The sequence below is a fragment of the Cibotium barometz genome, chromosome 28, assembly GCF_041138505.1.
Source record: "Cibotium barometz isolate CiBa-2024 chromosome 28, ASM4113850v1, whole genome shotgun sequence".
Taxonomy (NCBI): Eukaryota; Viridiplantae; Streptophyta; class Polypodiopsida; order Cyatheales; family Cibotiaceae; genus Cibotium; species Cibotium barometz.
This window is the reverse complement of record NC_141073.1, coordinates 49,739,587-49,760,014: the sequence shown is the minus strand read 5'-3', so window position 1 is coordinate 49,760,014 and position 20,428 is coordinate 49,739,587.

The following is a 20,428-nucleotide window of genomic DNA, read 5'->3' as shown; positions in this document are numbered from 1 at the left end:
TCTTCTTCCAGGATAGAAGATTCTACCTTTTTCAAGGTTAGATCTGGTACATTCTTTAAAGTGGTGATCAAAGTGCTGTAAGTGGAAGGTAAACTTTTAATAAGCGAAACAGCAAAATGACTATTTCATCTTTCAAAACTTCTCCTTCACTGGCAAGCTGAGAGAGAAGGTTTTTAGCCTTATTGAGGTGAGTTGAGAAACTTTCATTAGCTTGCATCATTATCCCAAAAAATTCTATCATGAGGTTCATTAAGGTGCCTTTCCCTTTGGCTCCAAATAACTCCTCCAATGTATCCCATGCTATTTTGGAGGTGTTGCATGCACTAATATGATAAATGAAATTATCATCCATACTCAGCACTAGAAGGGCAATTGCCTTTTCATCTTTAGTTATCCATTCTGCTTTCTCATCTTCTTTGTCTCTGCCGTTTGGACATTTGTTCTTACCATTGACAATATTCCAAAGTCCCTTCTTTATGAGAAGGAATTTTGCCTTGACTGACCAAGTAAAGAAATTAGTGCCATCAAACTTAGTAAGCCCTTTATCCTTGTGTTCTGACATGCCGAAAAAATGACTCACTCAAACAAATTACATGCATGGGAAATCAAAGTTGCCTTCCCCATATAAATGTAATACTTCAATATAGGATGATGGAATCCGAGAAGTGGGTTTGTTTTTGGCATGAACTTTGTTGATGGATTTGACTTTGGATTTCTTCACGGCTTTAATATATTTGACATACTTTGCATTGTTGGACTCACATGAAGAGGCCATGTTGAGCTTACAAAAAATAGTGATTAATATCCACCAATCACTCATTAGTGATTGAGTTCACTATTTTGAAAAACCAAAAAATTGGGCCACCTTGGAGTGAAAGAATGGATGCCTTTCAGTAAACATTTTCAAAAAAGCTTCAACATGCTTCAATAGCAATGTGTCCACATGATACTCATCACCCTAAACACTTGATTAAGCAAAGAAATCATTACTTAATCTCTATTTTGACCAAAGTACCTTCTGTAGTTGCCATAGTGCTAGAAGAGCTACAAGCAATCGTTTTCAGCCAAATCTGATGCTACAAGCATGTTCGCCATGCCCGAAAACCCTCGGGGCTAAGGGGAATTAGATCAATTTTGTAGTGGTTGGCTCAATTTTTGTAAAAAATTAGATTTTTCCCTTCATGATGGCGATGGCGATTTCGCTTGCTGTGAGCTGTGTTTTGCATCGTGCCTTCACGTAGAGGGTCGCCTAGGAGTTAGCTTGAAGCCCCTAAGAGGGCTTGATCATTGGTGAAGTGGTTTGTGCATAGCAAGGCAAAGTTCAGCTATGGGTGCAGATGGGCTATGGTGAGAAGAGGTAAAAGTGACTTAATCAATGAGGGATGATTAGCAAATAAGATTAGGGACTAAACACAACTTAAGGGTGACTTACATGGCTCTAATACCATGTTAGAAAACATGGGAGCTCAAGGATGGATTGAGCACATGATTAGAGCAAGGATTAAGAACTAGGAAGCAAGACTATGCTTAAGCATGGCAAGATTAGCTAAAGACAAATCATATGAGCATAATGACAATGTGAATAGGGCAAAAACTTGGTGTTGTCTTCATTAGATGAGGAGCCTTTAAATAGGCTGAAGTACAAAAGGATTAAGGAGGAGATTAAGATCTAATCCTAATCAAGATGCTTATCACTTGCCTAGAAGTGAGCACCCAAAGCCTAGAGTAGAGTGCAAGATGTAGAGATTCTCCACTAAGGCATATAAAAAGCTGAAAATACGACCATCCAAAAAGGAGCTACTAACCCTTAGAGAAATAATCTACTAAGGTACACTACTAAAGCCATGCTACTAAACCTCAGAGAAATAATCTACTAAGGTCCACTACTAAAGCCATGTAGAGGGGCCATAAACTCCAATAAATTCATCATCTGGATAGCATTTTTGCTTATAATTTCAAGGTCTTAAATTTACTCGTATATACTGCCTGTAAACCATCATGCATAATAGGCTCAATAGATGAAACCTCTAGATCTAGATCACCATAAATAGAGTCAAAGAAACTCATCATATCTACATCAATATCAATACTATCCAATGCTAGCTTCTCTAGATCATCATCACAATACCAGATCACCTCCCTCTAACTCCTCTGCTTTTGCTGCTTTGAATGGACTCACCACCTTACCTAGTTGGACTGCATCTGTAGTCCTAAGCGTTGATTAGATTAGGCTTGATTGCTTCAACAAGCTTGTGAGTCACTGTAGTTTCCAGGCACAACCATCTTTATGTTTGATAGATGAAAACTTGAAATTGTCACCACCTCCTAGCCCGACGTCTCTTCTTCACTATCTTCCACAAATAGTTATACCATTATACCTTTGTCATCATCTGCTTCATGAACTATAAGCATAGACAGATTAATTGCATAATTATAGCCATCGCCTTCATTCCCAAGCTCCTACACGTCATCAGAGAATTAGCTATTCCCAAGCTTCTACATGCCATCAGAGAATTAGCTATTCCCATCACGCAACAAAACTACTGTGACACGAAGTTGGGGTTTGGACTTCAGTCACTTCTTAGAATCAAAAACACATTTGAATGAAACCTCACAGCCTCCTCACCTCCCTTTCTCTCCCTAGGTTAAGATAAAGATATACACATCAAAGGTGAGATCATAATTCATGGAAGGAAAGATGAAAGGCTCCAGAGAAGTAAGAATTTCTGCCAGTCTTGCAGCTCCAAACAAGAGGGCGATTCTTTGTTGGAAGAAAATCTTCCGACTCAGGATTATGTGAACGGAAACATACGGGGAATATTGGTAAGGTTCATCCGTTCGAATTGGGCGATTTGGTCGAAACATATTAAAGAAAATGAATATAGCAATCACTTACAAGACGATAAGACACATGGGGTTTGCCTTTTGATAAGAGATTAGGAGGAATTAATCATGATTAAGAAGAAAGAATAGCCAAAAAGCTATAAAAACAGAGATACACAGAGAATTACAGTTTTAAATCCATATAGGCTGTGTGAGAGAGCATTATATAGATGCGTAGAGCTTGAAGATAGCTTCGCGTCTATATAAAAACTTTCAAAAACGGGCAATCGAGCAAAAAGTTATGAGCATTTTACTGCAAAACTATAAAACTGCCAAAATTCTATAAAAACAGAGATACACAGAGAATTGTAGTTTTAAATCCATATAGGCTGTGCAAAAAAGGATTATATAGGTGTGTAGAGCTTGAAGAGAGCTTCGCGCCCATATAAAAACTTTCAAAAACGGACAACCGAGCGAAAAGTTATGAGCATTTTACTACAAGACTATAAAACTACCAAAATTAAAGTTAGCAACTTTGGGAGAAATTCTGATCATCAATGAGGTAAGGGATTAAGAAATTAGTTACATGAGTGGAAAGAGCATATAAAGAGCTTCCTAGACATATGATCAATTTTAGAAACCAACACCCGAGTGATGAGTAATTATCGGTTGAAATTTGGGTATTGGACCACAAAAACTGCACTTCCCTCTCTTTGCATGAAACCTCAATTTTCACATAGCCTCTTGCCTCTCATCTCCTTCATGATTCAAGCTAGAGGGTAAGGGTTAACATTGCTCAGCGGACAATCGTAAAGATTTACCTATGGTTCCCAAAGTCTTTCCACATGCTCATTATCGCTAAAACCATTGTACCTCCAAAGGAGGGCGGCAATAAGGAAAGGGCTACCTTGAGAAGTCACAGGCCCGCCAAGATAATAACTCCTTATCCCACTTATCATGAATCATCAAAGAGGTCTAAAATTGGGTTAAGCATGAGGAGCTAATGCTAAATGAGATATTCACATGTAAAGAGAGTGTTTGAATAAGGGTTTGAAAGATAAGAGAATGGCAATGACACAAAATGCTCAATTGAGAAGGCTCATTCCTTTGATTTGAAAGGGAGAGGAGGGCTCCTTTTATAGGTGGAGAATCACCCTCTCTTCCATTGTTACAAATTACAACCTAAAAATCTTCAACCCTTCGGTGACATAAGGGTAGATGTCACCATCAATTGTCCTCTTAGGCTAAGTCTTCTATTGATTATTAAATTGAAGACTTTTTGACTTTGAGAGTGTGATGAGATAATAGCCAAGTCTAAGTGGCATGTAGGTGGAGATCCCACTTACACATGGCGGAATTCTCCTCTTCCATGTAGGCATTCTAGAAGAATCTTTCCCAATTATGCACCTACACACACTCCTCCACATGCCTTCCACACTCCCCAACTTGTAGCCTTATGGTGAATACCATATTAATAATACAATTAAAATCCATGTGAGCATGAAGGCCCACTTTTATTTTCCACATCACTAGCCTATCTACCATACCAAAGTATTTATCAAGCATACTTGTGGCATTTACAATGTGTGTACCCTAAATCAAGTAAAACCATTATATTTGAATCTGATAGAATGCTGTTATTGGGGTAGCCGCCAAGCTGCCGCATCACCACGCCGTTATTCCATTATGGGCGCCGCAATCTTCTTGAACAAGCTTCTACCTTACTACCATTGAGAAACCACCAAAATATGCACAAAATTGAAAATGAAAGATATCAATTTTTCATGTCACATCTTTCCCCCCCAGTAGATCCTCCATGCTTGCCTTGGGGATCTGCTAGCCATGGTGCTCGAGGGTAAAATATCTTTAGCCGCCGCCGGTACTCATTGGCACGACCGGGAACCTCCTGGCCACTTGCATCCTCTAGAAGATAGGTGTTATTTTTGAACTTTTGCTTTATCCTGAAGGGGCCTTCTAGCATTGAAGAAGCTTCTTATCTAGCCGTTTCTCCACACGGCCATCATACCTCTTTTCCTCCTGGATCAAATAAAACTATCCCCCCAGCCCCACATTGCCTGGAAGGGCTAAAGGCTCCATCAAAATGCATAGTGAAAGCAGTTGGTGGTGTCTCCAAATCTTCATATACTTCTTCCTTTGCTCCTGTTCCTTCTTCCTCTTCCTTCCTTGTAAGCAAATCTTCAAGAGAGGCCCTAGTGGTGTTTTCTGTAATAAAAGTGAAAGAGAATTCTTGATGCTCACAAATCCACTTTGCAAACTTTCCTCCTGCAAGATTGGGTTTACGGACCAAGAATTGTAAAGAAGGTTGAGATGTGAGGAGGAAAAAAGGGCGAGGTAATAAGTATGACCTGAACTTCTTTACTGCAAAAACAAGAGACAAACCACCTTTCTCCATTTCACCATACCTCTCCTTAGCATCAGTGAGTTGTTGGCTTGCATAATACACTGGTTGCATACGCCCTTGCTCTCCCTTTTGCAAGAGTATAGCACCCACTGAATGTGATGAGACACTTGGGTTCACATAAAAGTCCTCCCCCCACACCTAGGAGGCTGCACAATTGGACTTTGACTCATGCATTCCTTGAGCAAACAAAAAGATTGAATTTGATCGAGCCCCCATTGGAAAGAAACATTCTTCTTTGTTAACAGATTTATAGGATATATCTTTTCAGAGAACATGTCAACAATGGTAATACTTTGTTTTATCCAAAATCCTCCTTACCTCCCGTACATTGGTAGGTGGTGGGAGGGCCACAATTGCCTGCACCTTCTCAGGATCCATCTCTATGCCTTCTTCTGAGATAACATGTCCCAAGAACCACCTTCGTGCCAAGCGGCATTTTCCAGGATTAAGACACCCTTTTGCATCATCAATACTTTGCAAAGCCAACCTCAACTTTTCCAAGTGATCCACACGGTTTGAATAAATGCAAAAATCATCCAGAAAGACCCTTATAAACTTCCCCAAGTAAGGTGCAAACACCTGACTCATGAAGCGTTGAAAAGTTGCTGGTGCATTGGTCAAGCCAAATGGCATCACCCTATAGGCAAACACTCCCCAAGGGGTGATAAATGAAGTTTTCCTTTGATCTTCTCCACAAATCCGGATTTGAACCTGCAACTTGATCCAAAATCTCATCCTGAAAGGGTAGAGGGTAATAATCCCTCTTTGTGCATGCATTCAGAGGGCGAAAGTCCACACACTCACGCCATTTTCCACCCTTTTTGGGAGTGACTACAACTGGGGAAATCCACTCTGAATTCTCTACTGGAAAAATAAATCCAGCTTCAAGTAAATTAGTTACCTCCTTCTTAAGCACCTCTGCTTGCACTACTCCCAAACGCCTTAGCCGCTGTACCACTGGCTTACTTTGGGGCTTGAGATCAATCTTGTGCTCTACTAGGGTAACTTGGCGTACTTGTGAGTAGCTGTTTGCAAAAAGGTTAGAAAATCCATCCAACATTTTTAGATAATTCTCCCTTTCAGTACCTGCTATGGACTCATCAAGAAGAAGCTCATTCTGTTGGTGAAGACTAGTGAGGTCCACATCTCCTTTCTTGCACATGGTTGAAGAAGCTTCCCCTTCCAAGGCTCCATTGTCTTCAACATCCCCTTGATCCCTTCCCAGGGAAAGACCAAATGCAACTCCCTCCACCTCTCCTTCTGAGATGGAATCCTCGGAGCTACCACTTGTCTCTTCTTCATCGGATGACTCTGACTCTGAACTTTCGGAAGTTGAAGGTTCACCTCTTACCACCTTCTTGCGACGACTCTTGATGTTGTAGTGGACCTTCTTATTCTCACCTTGTAGAATAAGATCACCTGTCTCCCACTTTTGAATTGTCTTCACTTGGCGAAGCCATGGCCTACCCAATATCAATGGGTAAGCCCTAGCATCAGGCTTTGTAGGAATGACCTGAAAAGTTGTAGGCACAGAAATACCACATACATCCACTCCCAAATTCCTGACAATTCCTAAGGTTTTCACCCTAGTATTATCAGCAAGTTTGATGTGATAGGGAGAGTTAGTAGAAGACAACTTTAAATCAGCATCTTTCATCAGCATCTTTCATTGTTTTTTCACTCATGACATTGATTGACGCACCTCCATCAATGTATGCATTAGAAATTGTTTGCCTCTCAATGATGACATCAATCATCACAGGCACATCATCTCCTACATCAATATCCACTTTTTGAACCATAGGAGTCCCATTATCCCTCTTCTTCTTTTTCTTAGATTCCCTTGTGCTAGCCAGCTTACCCCATTCCTTTCTGAGCTTGGGAGAGAGTGCCAAAAGCTGCCCAAATGTGATTTGTGCTGTTTTCTCCCTAAGATCTGTCAAGAGGTCATAACTAAGAGATCCTTGTCCAAGAGGAAAATCAGATTGTCCAATTTTTCTCCTAGATGACTTCTTCTTCTTCTTATTTTTATCCTCTTCTTCAGATTTATCTTCTTGTTCTTCTTCCTGAATCCTAGTTTTACGACCCCTTTTTGCCATTAATGGCATCAATGTTTCCTCTTCTTCTTCTGAACATGTTTCCTCTAAAAGTGATAAACTTTTATCCTCACTAGTGCCCCTTCTCTTGACATTCATAGCATGTGACACTACTTCTATCCCTAGGTTTATCCTCATCTCGTGTGGAACCCTAGGTGGCCTTGCATTGGCTAAGTGTAACTTCAAATCAACAAATTCTGCCATAAGTTGTGCAATGTTATGATCCAAGGATGGAGCTTGTACCTGAGATGTTGAGGCTATCTCTACTCGTGGTGGGGTTGGCACACTTGGAGAAGATTGGAATGTGGACTCAATATGAAGAGTGGCCTCCTTCTTCAAAGCAATACGAAGGACCTCTTTAAAACTAGTGGGATCTTTGCTAAGAACTTTTCCATGCAAGCGGGGATCCAAAGCCCTGATAAACTTACTCATCTTAAGGTGCTCCATTGCTAAAGAACTCTTTGAATCTAAGAAGAAGAAGCAACATGTAAATATTTGATGAATAAGGCTTCATACCTCACTGAAAAGGCAGAAACTGACTCTCCATCCTTTTGGGAAAATTTGATCCAATTGCAATAGTAAAGCATTTGGCGACTCCACTGTCCCAAATCTCTCCTTCATTGCTTTGGTCAACCTTTCCCAATCATTCTTGGACTCCTCTGGCAAAGCCTCATGCCAAGTTAAGGCCACACCCTCCAAGAAATCTGGAAGTATTTCTACCCTCTCCTTCCAGATTAAACTCTCGGCGGAGATAACTCCCCGGGTCTTCTCCTTCCGATCCTTGGAACAGCATCTTTCATCAGCATCTTTCATTGTTTTTTCACTCATGACATTGATTGACGCACCTCCATCAATGTATGCATTAGAAATTGTTTGCCTCTCAATGATGACATCAATCATCACAGGCACATCATCTCCTACATCAATATCCACTTTTTGAACCATAGGAGTCCCATTATCCCTCTTCTTCTTTTTCTTAGATTCCCTTGTGCTAGCCAGCTTACCCCATTCCTTTCTGAGCTTGGGAGAGAGTGCCAAAAGCTGCCCAAATGTGATTTGTGCTGTTTTCTCCCTAAGATCTGTCAAGAGGTCATAACTAAGAGATCCTTGTCCAAGAGGAAAATCAGATTGTCCAATTTTTCTCCTAGATGACTTCTTCTTCTTCTTATTTTTATCCTCTTCTTCAGATTTATCTTCTTGTTCTTCTTCCTGAATCCTAGTTTTACGACCCCTTTTTGCCATTAATGGCATCAATGTTTCCTCTTCTTCTTCTGAACATGTTTCCTCTAAAAGTGATAAACTTTTATCCTCACTAGTGCCCCTTCTCTTGACATTCATAGCATGTGACACTACTTCTATCCCTAGGTTTATCCTCATCTCGTGTGGAACCCTAGGTGGCCTTGCATTGGCTAAGTGTAACTTCAAATCAACAAATTCTGCCATAAGTTGTGCAATGTTATGATCCAAGGATGGAGCTTGTACCTGAGATGTTGAGGCTATCTCTACTCGTGGTGGGGTTGGCACACTTGGAGAAGATTGGAATGTGGACTCAATATGAAGAGTGGCCTCCTTCTTCAAAGCAATACGAAGGACCTCTTTAAAACTAGTGGGATCTTTGCTAAGAACTTTTCCATGCAAGCGGGGATCCAAAGCCCTGATAAACTTACTCATCTTAAGGTGCTCCATTGCTAAAGAACTCTTTGAATCTAAGAAGAAGAAGCAACATGTAAATATTTGATGAATAAGGCTTCATACCTCACTGAAAAGGCAGAAACTGACTCTCCATCCTTTTGGGAAAATTTGATCCAATTGCAATAGTAAAGCATTTGGCGACTCCACTGTCCCAAATCTCTCCTTCATTGCTTTGGTCAACCTTTCCCAATCATTCTTGGACTCCTCTGGCAAAGCCTCATGCCAAGTTAAGGCCACACCCTCCAAGAAATCTGGAAGTATTTCTACCCTCTCCTTCCAGATTAAACTCTCGGCGGAGATAACTCCCCGGGTCTTCTCCTTCCGATCCTTGGAACAGCATCTTTCATCAGCATCTTTCATTGTTTTTTCACTCATGACATTGATTGACGCACCTCCATCAATGTATGCATTAGAAATTGTTTGCCTCTCAATGATGACATCAATCATCACAGGCACATCATCTCCTACATCAATATCCACTTTTTGAACCATAGGAGTCCCATTATCCCTCTTCTTCTTTTTCTTAGATTCCCTTGTGCTAGCCAGCTTACCCCATTCCTTTCTGAGCTTGGGAGAGAGTGCCAAAAGCTGCCCAAATGTGATTTGTGCTGTTTTCTCCCTAAGATCTGTCAAGAGGTCATAACTAAGAGATCCTTGTCCAAGAGGAAAATCAGATTGTCCAATTTTTCTCCTAGATGACTTCTTCTTCTTCTTATTTTTATCCTCTTCTTCAGATTTATCTTCTTGTTCTTCTTCCTGAATCCTAGTTTTACGACCCCTTTTTGCCATTAATGGCATCAATGTTTCCTCTTCTTCTTCTGAACATGTTTCCTCTAAAAGTGATAAACTTTTATCCTCACTAGTGCCCCTTCTCTTGACATTCATAGCATGTGACACTACTTCTATCCCTAGGTTTATCCTCATCTCGTGTGGAACCCTAGGTGGCCTTGCATTGGCTAAGTGTAACTTCAAATCAACAAATTCTGCCATAAGTTGTGCAATGTTATGATCCAAGGATGGAGCTTGTACCTGAGATGTTGAGGCTATCTCTACTCGTGGTGGGGTTGGCACACTTGGAGAAGATTGGAATGTGGACTCAATATGAAGAGTGGCCTCCTTCTTCAAAGCAATACGAAGGACCTCTTTAAAACTAGTGGGATCTTTGCTAAGAACTTTTCCATGCAAGCGGGGATCCAAAGCCCTGATAAACTTACTCATCTTAAGGTGCTCCATTGCTAAAGAACTCTTTGAATCTAAGAAGAAGAAGCAACATGTAAATATTTGATGAATAAGGCTTCATACCTCACTGAAAAGGCAGAAACTGACTCTCCATCCTTTTGGGAAAATTTGATCCAATTGCAATAGTAAAGCATTTGGCGACTCCACTGTCCCAAATCTCTCCTTCATTGCTTTGGTCAACCTTTCCCAATCATTCTTGGACTCCTCTGGCAAAGCCTCATGCCAAGTTAAGGCCACACCCTCCAAGAAATCTGGAAGTATTTCTACCCTCTCCTTCCAGATTAAACTCTCGGCGGAGATAACTCCCCGGGTCTTCTCCTTCCGATCCTTGGAACACCGGAATGTTGAACATCTTGCACCAAAAGATGAGTAGCAACAAGGGAAATTTACTTGTTTCAAAACAACTTTCCTTTAATCATGCGGGACCTTGAGGTTAAAATAGAATAATTCTAAGTAAAACTTGCCCGCCATCTCCACCAAAAGATGTGACACAAAGTTGGGGTTTGGACTTCGGTCACTTCTTAGAATCAAAAACACATTTGAATGAAACCTCACAGCCTCCTCACCTCCCTTTCTCTCCCTAGGTTAAGATAAAGATATACACATCAAAGGTGAGATCATAATTCATAGAAGGAAAGATGAAAGGCTTCGGAGAAGTAAGAATTTCTGCCAGTCTTGCAGCTCCAAACAAGAGGGCGATTCTTTGTTGGAAGAAAATCTTCCAACTCAGGATTATGTGAACGGAAACATACGGGGAATATTGGTAAGGTTCATCCGTTCGAATTGGGCGATTTGATCGAAACATATTAAAGAAAATGAATATAGCAATCACTTACAAGACGATAAGACACATGGGGTTTGCCTTTTGATAAGAGATTAGGAGGAATTAATCATGATTAAGAAGAAAGAATAGCCAAAAAGCTATAAAAACAGAGATACACAGAGAATTGCAGTTTTAAATCCATATAGGTTGTGTGAGAGAGCATTATATAGATGCGTGGAGCTTGAAGAGAGCTTTGCGTCTATATAAAAACTTTCAAAAACGGGCAACCGAGCGAAAAGTTATGAGCATTTTACTGCAAAACTATAAAACTGCCAAAATTCTATAAAAACAGAGATACACAGAGAATTGCAGTTTTAAATCCATGTAGGCTGTGCATATAGGTGTGTAGAGCTTGAAGAGAGCTTCGCGCCCATATAAAAACTTTCAAAAATGGACAATCGAGCGAAAAGTTATGAGCATTTTACTACAAGACTATAAAACTGCCAAAATTCACCTAAAAGTTAGCAACTTTGGGAGAAATTCTGATCATCAATGAGGTAAGGGATTAAGAAATTAGTTACATGAGTGGAAAGAGCATATAAAGAGCTTCCTAGACATATGATCAATTTTAGAAACCAACACCCGAGTGATGAGTAATTATCGGTTGAAATTTGGGTATTGGACCACAAAAACTGCACTTCCCTCTCTTTGCATGAAACCTCAATTTTCACATAGCCTCTTGCCTCTCATCTCCTTCATGATTCAAGCTAGAGGGTAAGGGTTAACATTGCTCAGCGGACAATCGTAAAGATTTACCTATGGTTCCCAAAGTCTTTCTACATGCTCATTATCGCTAAAACCATTGTACCTCCAAAGGAGGGCGGCAATAAGGAAAGGGCTACCTTGAGAAGTCACAGGCCCGCCAAGATAATAACTCCTTATCCCACTTATCATGAATCATCAAAGAGGTCCAAAATTGGGTTAAGCATGAGGAGCTAATGCTAAATGAGATATTCACATGTAAAGAGAGTGTTTGAATAAGGGTTTGAAAGATAAGAGAATGGCAATGACACAAAATGCTCAATTGAGGAGGCTCATTCCTTTGATTTGAAAGGGAGAGGAGGGCTCCTTTTATAGGTGGAGAATCACCCTCTCTTCCATTGTTACAAATTACAACCTAAAAATCTTCAACCCTTCGGTGACATAAGGGTAGATGTCACCATCAATTGTCCTCTTAGGCTAAGTCTTCTATTGATTATTAAATTGAAGACTTTTTGACTTTGAGAGTGTGATGAGATAATAGCCAAGTCTAAGTGGCATGTAGGTGGAGATCCCACTTACACATGGCGGAATTCTCCTCTTCCATGTAGGCATTCTAGAAGAATCTTTCCCAATTATGCACCTACACACACTCCTCCACATGCCTTCCACACTCCCCAACTTGTAGACTTATGGTGAATACCATATTAATAATACAATTAAAATCCATGTGAGCATGAAGGCCCACTTTTATTCACCTCAATGCCCAAGAAATATCTGAGCTCCCCCAGATCCTTCATCTCAAACTTCTGTCTAAGCAAGATCTTTACATCAAAGATCTCTGCATCATGGTCCCCCGTAATGATCAAGTCATCTACATAGATGACAACAAGCACAACCCCTCTATCACCATGTCTCACATACAACGAGAAATCTGGATTGGCTACATGAAAGCCAATAGTGACAAGATATTCAGAAATCTTGTTACACCATGCTCTTGGTGCTTGTTTTAAGCCATACAAGGCTTTCTTCAATCGGGTGACTCACATCCTCATAACCAGGTGGCTGCAACATATACACCTCTTCTTGCAAATCCCCATGCAAGAATGCATTCTTTACATCCATTTGATGTAAAGACCATTGCTTTGACACAGCCACTGCTATCACAACTCTCACTGTTGCCATCTTGGCAACTGGGCTGAAAGTTTCCTCATAATCAATGCCATATGTCTGCGCATATCCTTTGGCTACCAACCTAGCCTTATACCTGTTTATGCCTCCATCACTGTTATGTTTTACTTTGTACACCCACTTGCATCCAATGGCTTTCTTGCCTTTAGGTAATTGCACTAAGTCCCAAGCTTCATTTCCATATAGTGCATCCACCTCCTCATCCATAGAGCTTTCTCCCAACACACATTTCCAACAGCCTCATCAATGCATGTGGGCTCAACAACCTGCACAACCTTTGCCATATATGCATAGTGATGTGCCACATAACCATCATAGGTAAATCTCTGCACAGGATTTTTCACTCTCCCAGATCTTCGTAGCTTTTCATTCATGGCTTCCATAGCCTTCTTTACACCAGGTGTTCTCATAGCTAGGATACCAAGCTCCTCATCAAGGCTCATATCTGAGCCACTAGACTCTCCATCAACGTGAGAATGCCCTGCAGAAATGTCAGGCATATGAAGGGGCTCAACCACTTTCTCTTTTCCTTTACTGATGTACTAATCACATTTGCAGGACTGGTATTATGACGCAGCCTGCCACTCCATGGTCTATCAACAGACCCACTAGATGAGGACTCTCCTGGTCCACTCAAAGATTGTGATTGCTGACCTGCATTCTGTGCAACTACACTTCCACTGACATCAGCCCCAATAGCTTCTTTTTCAGCAGCATACCAACTGCTGAAAAAGAAGCATACCACTCAAAGATTGTGATTGCTGACCTGCATTCTGTGCAACCACACTTCCACTGACATCAGCCCCAATAGCTTCTTTTTCAGCAGCATACCACTCAAAGATTGTGATTGCACTTGCATTCTGTGCAACCACACTTTCACTGACATCAGCCCCAATAGCTTCTTTTTCATCAAAGACAACATCCCTACTTACCCTCAACTCACGTGTAGCAGGGTTATAACACTTGTATCCCTTTTGCTCAAGGGAATGAGATGAGATGAGCATACCAACTGCTCATCTCATCTCATCAAAGACAACATCCCTACTTACCCTCAACTCACGTGTAGCAGGGTTATAACACTTGTATCCCTTTTGCTCAAGGGAATATCCAATAAACACACATTTTTCTACTTTTGGATCTAGCTTAGTTCTCAGCTCATCTGGCACATGCACATATGCAATGCATCCAAAGACTTTCAGATGAGACAAATCTGGTTTTCTGCCAGTAAACCTCTCCTCTGGAGTTATATCATGTATGGTTGTAGTTGGAGTCCTGTTCATGATGTATACTAGTGTAGAAACAGCCTCAGCCCAATAGCTATGCGGCATATTCTTCTCTTCCATCAATGCTTGTGCAATCTCAGCAATGTGCCTGTTTTTTCGCTCAGCAACTCCATTTTGCTGCGGAGTGTATCTGCATGTAAACTATCTCCGAATACCATTCTTCTTCAAAAATTCAGAGAATTCATTGGAGAAGTATTCTCCCCCTCCATCTGACCTTAGGCACTTTACATATTTCCCTGTTTGCTTTTCAACCAAAACTCTGAAATTCTGAAAGTGAGTGAACACCTCACTCTTCTCTTTCATGAAATATACCCACACTTTCCTTGTGTGGTCATCAATGAAAGTCACATAATACCTGCAGCCTCCCATAGATATGGTCTTCGTAGGACCCCATATATCTGAATGCAGAACATCTAGTGCATTTTTGCTCACATATCTGTTACGTGGAAACACATGCTTTGTTTGCTTCCCAAATTGGCATGCTTCACATATTTTCTGCATACCCTCGACTTTAAATTTTGGCAGCCCTGTCACAATTCCTTTTGTCTGCATAGACTTCAATCTCTGCACATTCACATGTCCAATTCTTTTATGCCATATGTCTGTGTCTGCAACAATTCCTGAACCATTTGCAAACATCGCAGCACTCATTTCAGGCATGTCTACATTCAATGTAAACATTTTGCCCACTCTGTTGCCTTTTGCAACCAACCTGCACTTGTCTTCAAAATCTTCAACATAACAACCATCAAGGTTAAACCGAACCTGCAAACCTTGCTCAATCATCTGGCCAACTGAAACCAGATTCTTTGTTATGTTCGGAACGTGAAGTACATCTGCAAGGTACTTCACTTTGCCATCTTGCATAGACAATGGCACATCTCCAACATGGGCAATTGGATGAGCAGTGTCATCCCCTGTTTCCACAAAACCTAGTCTTTCCGGGTTTTTCATCTCCTTGAACCACTCCCCATGACTTGTCATGTGGTTCGAAGCACCTGAATCCACATACCATACATCATCTTTTTGTGCTGCGTCAACATTTTCAGACATGGCATTCACGACATGCTGCATAACAAACAACCTTTCATTATCCTCATTATTTCTTCTTGAGGATGCATAGTTGTTTTGCTGCACTTTCCCATTTCGCATGTCAGCCTGCTTCTTATAGCATTCTGCCTGCACATGTCCAGGCTTACCACAATAATAGCATTCACGTGCATCATTATATTGCCTTTGCCAATTTCCACAGCCTCTTTGACTCCCCTTGCCTCTGAATTTGCCTCTTCCACCTGCGTGTTGTTGTTGTTGTTGTTGTGTATTCTGGGACTGTTGTTGCTGCTGCTGCTGTCCATAATTCTGATTACCTGTTCGGCCACCTCCTTGACCGTGTCCACGGCCTCCTCTACCTCGTCCTCTTCCTGAACTTGTGTAGAAGGCCTGTTGCTCCAAACTGTTTTTGATTTGTGAAGACTGTTGGTCTTCACCCAAGCTCTTCTCTTCGATAATCAGCATAGACACCAAATCTGTAAAGTTGGGAATGTTTTCCCGAGTCTGAATAGACGTCTTGAATGCCTTGTATTGTGGCCCGAGACCACGTAGACAAACCTCCACCTTATCATCTCATCATCTACTGACACACCAATAGATGCAAGGGATTCCACAATACCCTTTATCTTCAACGCATAGTCATTCACAGACATGCTCTTTTTCTCCACAGTATGAAGTTCATTCTTCAACTGTATCTTGCGTGCCTTGGTATTTGTTTCATAAAGCTTTACCAAGGTGTCCCACGCCTCCTTGGGGGACTTGGCATCCTGAATGTGTCCAATCATGGTGTCCTGTATACTAATGGATAGCCAATACATAAACTTCCTGGGTCCTTGGTTCCAGTCTTTAAACTCTTTCACATCTCAATAGCCCTTTCCCATCAGGAAATTCGTCAACCTGAACCTCCAAGCATGGAAGTTATTCTTATCAAGCTTCTCAGCCACAATCTGGGTTATCCCATCATTTGACATCTTGCCAAATACACAAATTTACCAGAAACAGCACTCTGGTTTTTATGCACAAACTGCTGATTTTTCTGCAGCAGTACTGTAGTACTCTCAAATGTCACAACCAGTGACTTCAATGTGCATACATACACCCAATGGCAACTGTAGACCTGTTTGCAGCACCCACAGTGTCTGCACAGTCAATCTGTCTTCCTGCAGTTCTTAAAACAGAGTTCTGCAGAGAATCGATGACTTACCCGCAGTGCTCGAAATCGCCTGCTTTCTGAAAAACGGAGGTCCAGACGCGCTCGAAACGCATTTTCGGCTCAGAAAATACTGTCTGATAGCTCTACTCTCGCGAAGAAAGCTCCTCAATCAGAGATCGTTGCCGGTGCCTCCCGTAGAGCTCCCGACAAGGGTGTAGTCACCAACACAAATAGGAAGAGTAGTTGAAGCTCTTACCCTCATACCGCTTCCTGTGGTTCTCTTGCTTGCAGCTCAGTCCTTAGCACAAACCAGGCTCTGATACCATGAAAAGATGCAGGGGGGAAGAGAGCTTGAGCTCTTGCAAGCACACACACACACTCACAAAACCCTAATAGAGAACACACAAGGTGAGAGGCTGAAAATCTTCTTCTTCTTCACTCAACACTCAACACACCATATACAAGAATAAGAGTACACATAATATGAAAGGTACTCAACCAATACATACACGGGCTCTCTATAGTGTGAACCCGACTAAATGAGTTGGCGCTATAACTATGCTAGTCTCTAGAATGGCTGTCACACAGCCTGTCATCCCACTGGCCGTATTTCACCCAAGATCTCACCAACCATGCCAGTGGTGTAAGTGTGGGGCCTATCCCCCAAGCGGGTTATCAGTGTCCACCGCCTCACTAGACGAGCTCGATATCTCAACAGTTGTTGCATGCAAAACGCCGAATGCTTTTTGATGCATGACTGTATGACAACTAGAAAAATCCAAGAAAAATAAAATGGCGAAAGAACCACCCTTGATTTGGAATGACTGAAACCATCATGAGAGAAAGTGTATTCTTCTCAGAAATCGAAAAAGGGCATTGAAGAGGAACCACCATAAAATAATGATGCATCCACAACCCATTGACCAGAGAAGAAAGGACTTCCCGATGAAGGTTCGCCGAGGAAATAAGAGGTGGGACTGCAAGAAGCATATATGTAAGATTCCTCCCTCCAGCTTTTGAGGTGTGCAAGTGTAAGAACCTCCCCTTTTGATCTTGTAATTATTCCCCTCTTTGAAATAAAAGAAAGATTTTGTTTTACCCTCTTTTAACTTAGAGAGAGAAAATGTATAAAGAGAGGTAATCCAAAATTGAGATATTTTTGGATATAAAAATCCTCCTAGTAGTATCTAGAATGGTTTTCCTTGAAACAAAAATTCAAAAAGAACTTTCCAATGTGCAATTGGAATTAATTGAAAATAAGTATAAAGGACCTTAGCGCCTAAGGGTCTAGATTTTTAGAAATTTTTGGATTAGGGTCCAGTTAAGGTTCCTATGGACCAATAAGATTAATCCAAATGTAGGAGGAGATAAAATGAAGAATAAAAGAAAAACCCCCAAAAATGAGTAGATGCTCACATAAGATGACTAAGGATAAGGTTTATTAGTAAAAAACTATGAATATTACTAAAAAAATGAGATACTTTGGGAATAATGATTCAATTTTGACACCTTGGTAAGGAGAAGGGGGCTCTTCAAGGAGGTGCTTATTTCACATAAGTGGTGAAGTTTTAAACTAAAAAATATTGTGATATTTTTATCTCTCCTCTCTCCTGGATCAAACCAAATCAAAAGGGAGCCAAACTAGGCCCAAATCTTGTCCAAATTCAGCCAAACTGAATCTAGAAAATTCTAGAAAATAGTTGGACTTCATTAGAGGCCTCCCTCACCTATAAATAGATCCTTAGCCCTTTGTAAAACAATATGAGAACTATACCATGCCAGTATTATACTCAAATAATGATATTTTCTATTATCCTCTAAAAATCCTCTACAAATTGGAGAGATTGCTCGTGGAAGATATTGGAACAAGGAGTAAGAGTTGTTTTCTGAAACCGGGCATGGATCTGGTTGATTGACCTTGCTGGTCCTCAACGAATCTGGTTGATTGACCTTGCTGGTCCTCAATGGATGAGTCCATGGCTCTTTTATATGGATCTGTCCATGGCTCTTTTATATGGATCTGTTGGTTGATCTTGCTGATCTTCATCGGAGATTCCATCTTAATTTTTATAAGTGAATATATTGTCGGGTACTATGAGATAGGAACTATCAAAAAAAGGCCCTTGAGGGATAGGTGGTGAGCGTTCTGGTTGTCAATGATGCCATAGGTACACCGATGAAGGATTGATTGGAAAGTAGGATTCAACCGGATATTTTGGAGGATTATGATCAGTGATGCTATGGTTTCATTAAATGATTGTTTTAAAGATAGGTGAATATGTGAAAAAGGTAATTTCATATTGGGTGTGTAAGTGGTGTGACTGGCGTTAAATTTGCATGAATATCCGGCTAGGGGGCCAAGGAACTCATTTCCCTGGTACCCGGGACAAAACCTAACCAAATTCCTAATTGGATCCCATCACTAAAGTGGTTGGGAAGTTGGCTAACCCATGGGATTAGGCTGGACTGATGGATCTGTAAAATGAGACTCAATTCTATTATAGTATGATAGATGAAGTAGATCCCGGATAGTAATTGTTCTATGGAAAAAGAATCAATGGATGTGCCTCTGGATGGGTTTCTATGATCTAAGTGCAAGTTTCTTCCTTGATCTGACCAAGTAACTCACAGGTTCGGTCGGATCAGTTTGGTCAATAATGACCCTGACTACGTTAGAGTACAAATATCCTGGAGGAATCGCCCGTGCTTTTCGGTAGGGGGAAGTTTTTTCGGGTTCGGTTTTTGAAGAACCAAGGGATTAGTCTCTTGTCCGGATATCTGTGGGCGAGGCCTTGAGTATCTTGCCCTACACAAGAAGTGCTAGAGTCCGCTGCTAGCACCCCCGAATCTGTTGCGCAGAGGGGGCAGGGATCTTTCAGCTAGTGTCAGAGTGAATTGACTAAAGTGGATCAACTGAAAAGCCAAAAATGTCAAAAATTTGTGAAGTAACAGTAAAAGGTTGTAATAAAGTGATCAAAATTGTACAAATTGATATTCAGAATGAAGATTCATAAAATTGAAAGTGAGCCTTCAGATGAAGTACCGCAATTGTATGGAAATCCTTGACTTGCTTGAGGCCTAGTCATGATGTTTACTTTATAATTCCAAGGACCGTGACTACTCGTATATACCGAGGGTATAACTGCACCTCTTTACTGGCAGCATATATGAGTAAATCTAAGACCTTGAAATTACAAGTAAAAATGCTATCCAGATGATGAACTCGAATGTGGTTGATATGATTTTAAAATTTTGGTTGAGAATTGATGAGTTGATTTGGATTCTGATTGAAAAAGATGATTCCTAAATTTTGGTTGAAAAGCGATCAGTTGAACAAAGCCATAATGAGGATGAATGGGACGAATCCCAAAGATGATGATAATAACTAGAATGATGATTATGACTTCAGAAAATCACTACAAAATTAGTGGATTGTGCTGACAGATTGCTATTGTTTAACACTTGACCCAGTGGATCCAGTTAAGGGATGACAAATTAAAAACCTGCATAACTGAAACTTCCATGGAGGAATGTTCAGATGGAATTTTTGATTTAATGAACCATTATTGTGTTAAGAATATGAATGATATGTTCTGAATGAATTGTTATGTGATAATGAGTTCTATATAAGGGATCTTTATCCCATGATTCTGTGGAGAAGCAATGGAAGAGTACTTCGATGTCACCAGGTACAATGAGAAGAGCAAAATGGCTCTTGCAAGGCTAAAGATAATAGAAACAGCCAGAGTAGCATGGAGAAACCAGTGCGAGACAAACCGTGTGGATCGAAACACTCAGACATGGAATGATCTCAAAATTTACCTAAGGAAGAGATTCTGTCCTCCCGGATTTTTGGAAACAAAGATGAACGAATTCTTAGAGTTAACCCAGGGGAGCAGAAATATATTGAAGTATATCACCAAGCGTTTGATCTCCTCCTCAAATACTCGCCACCAC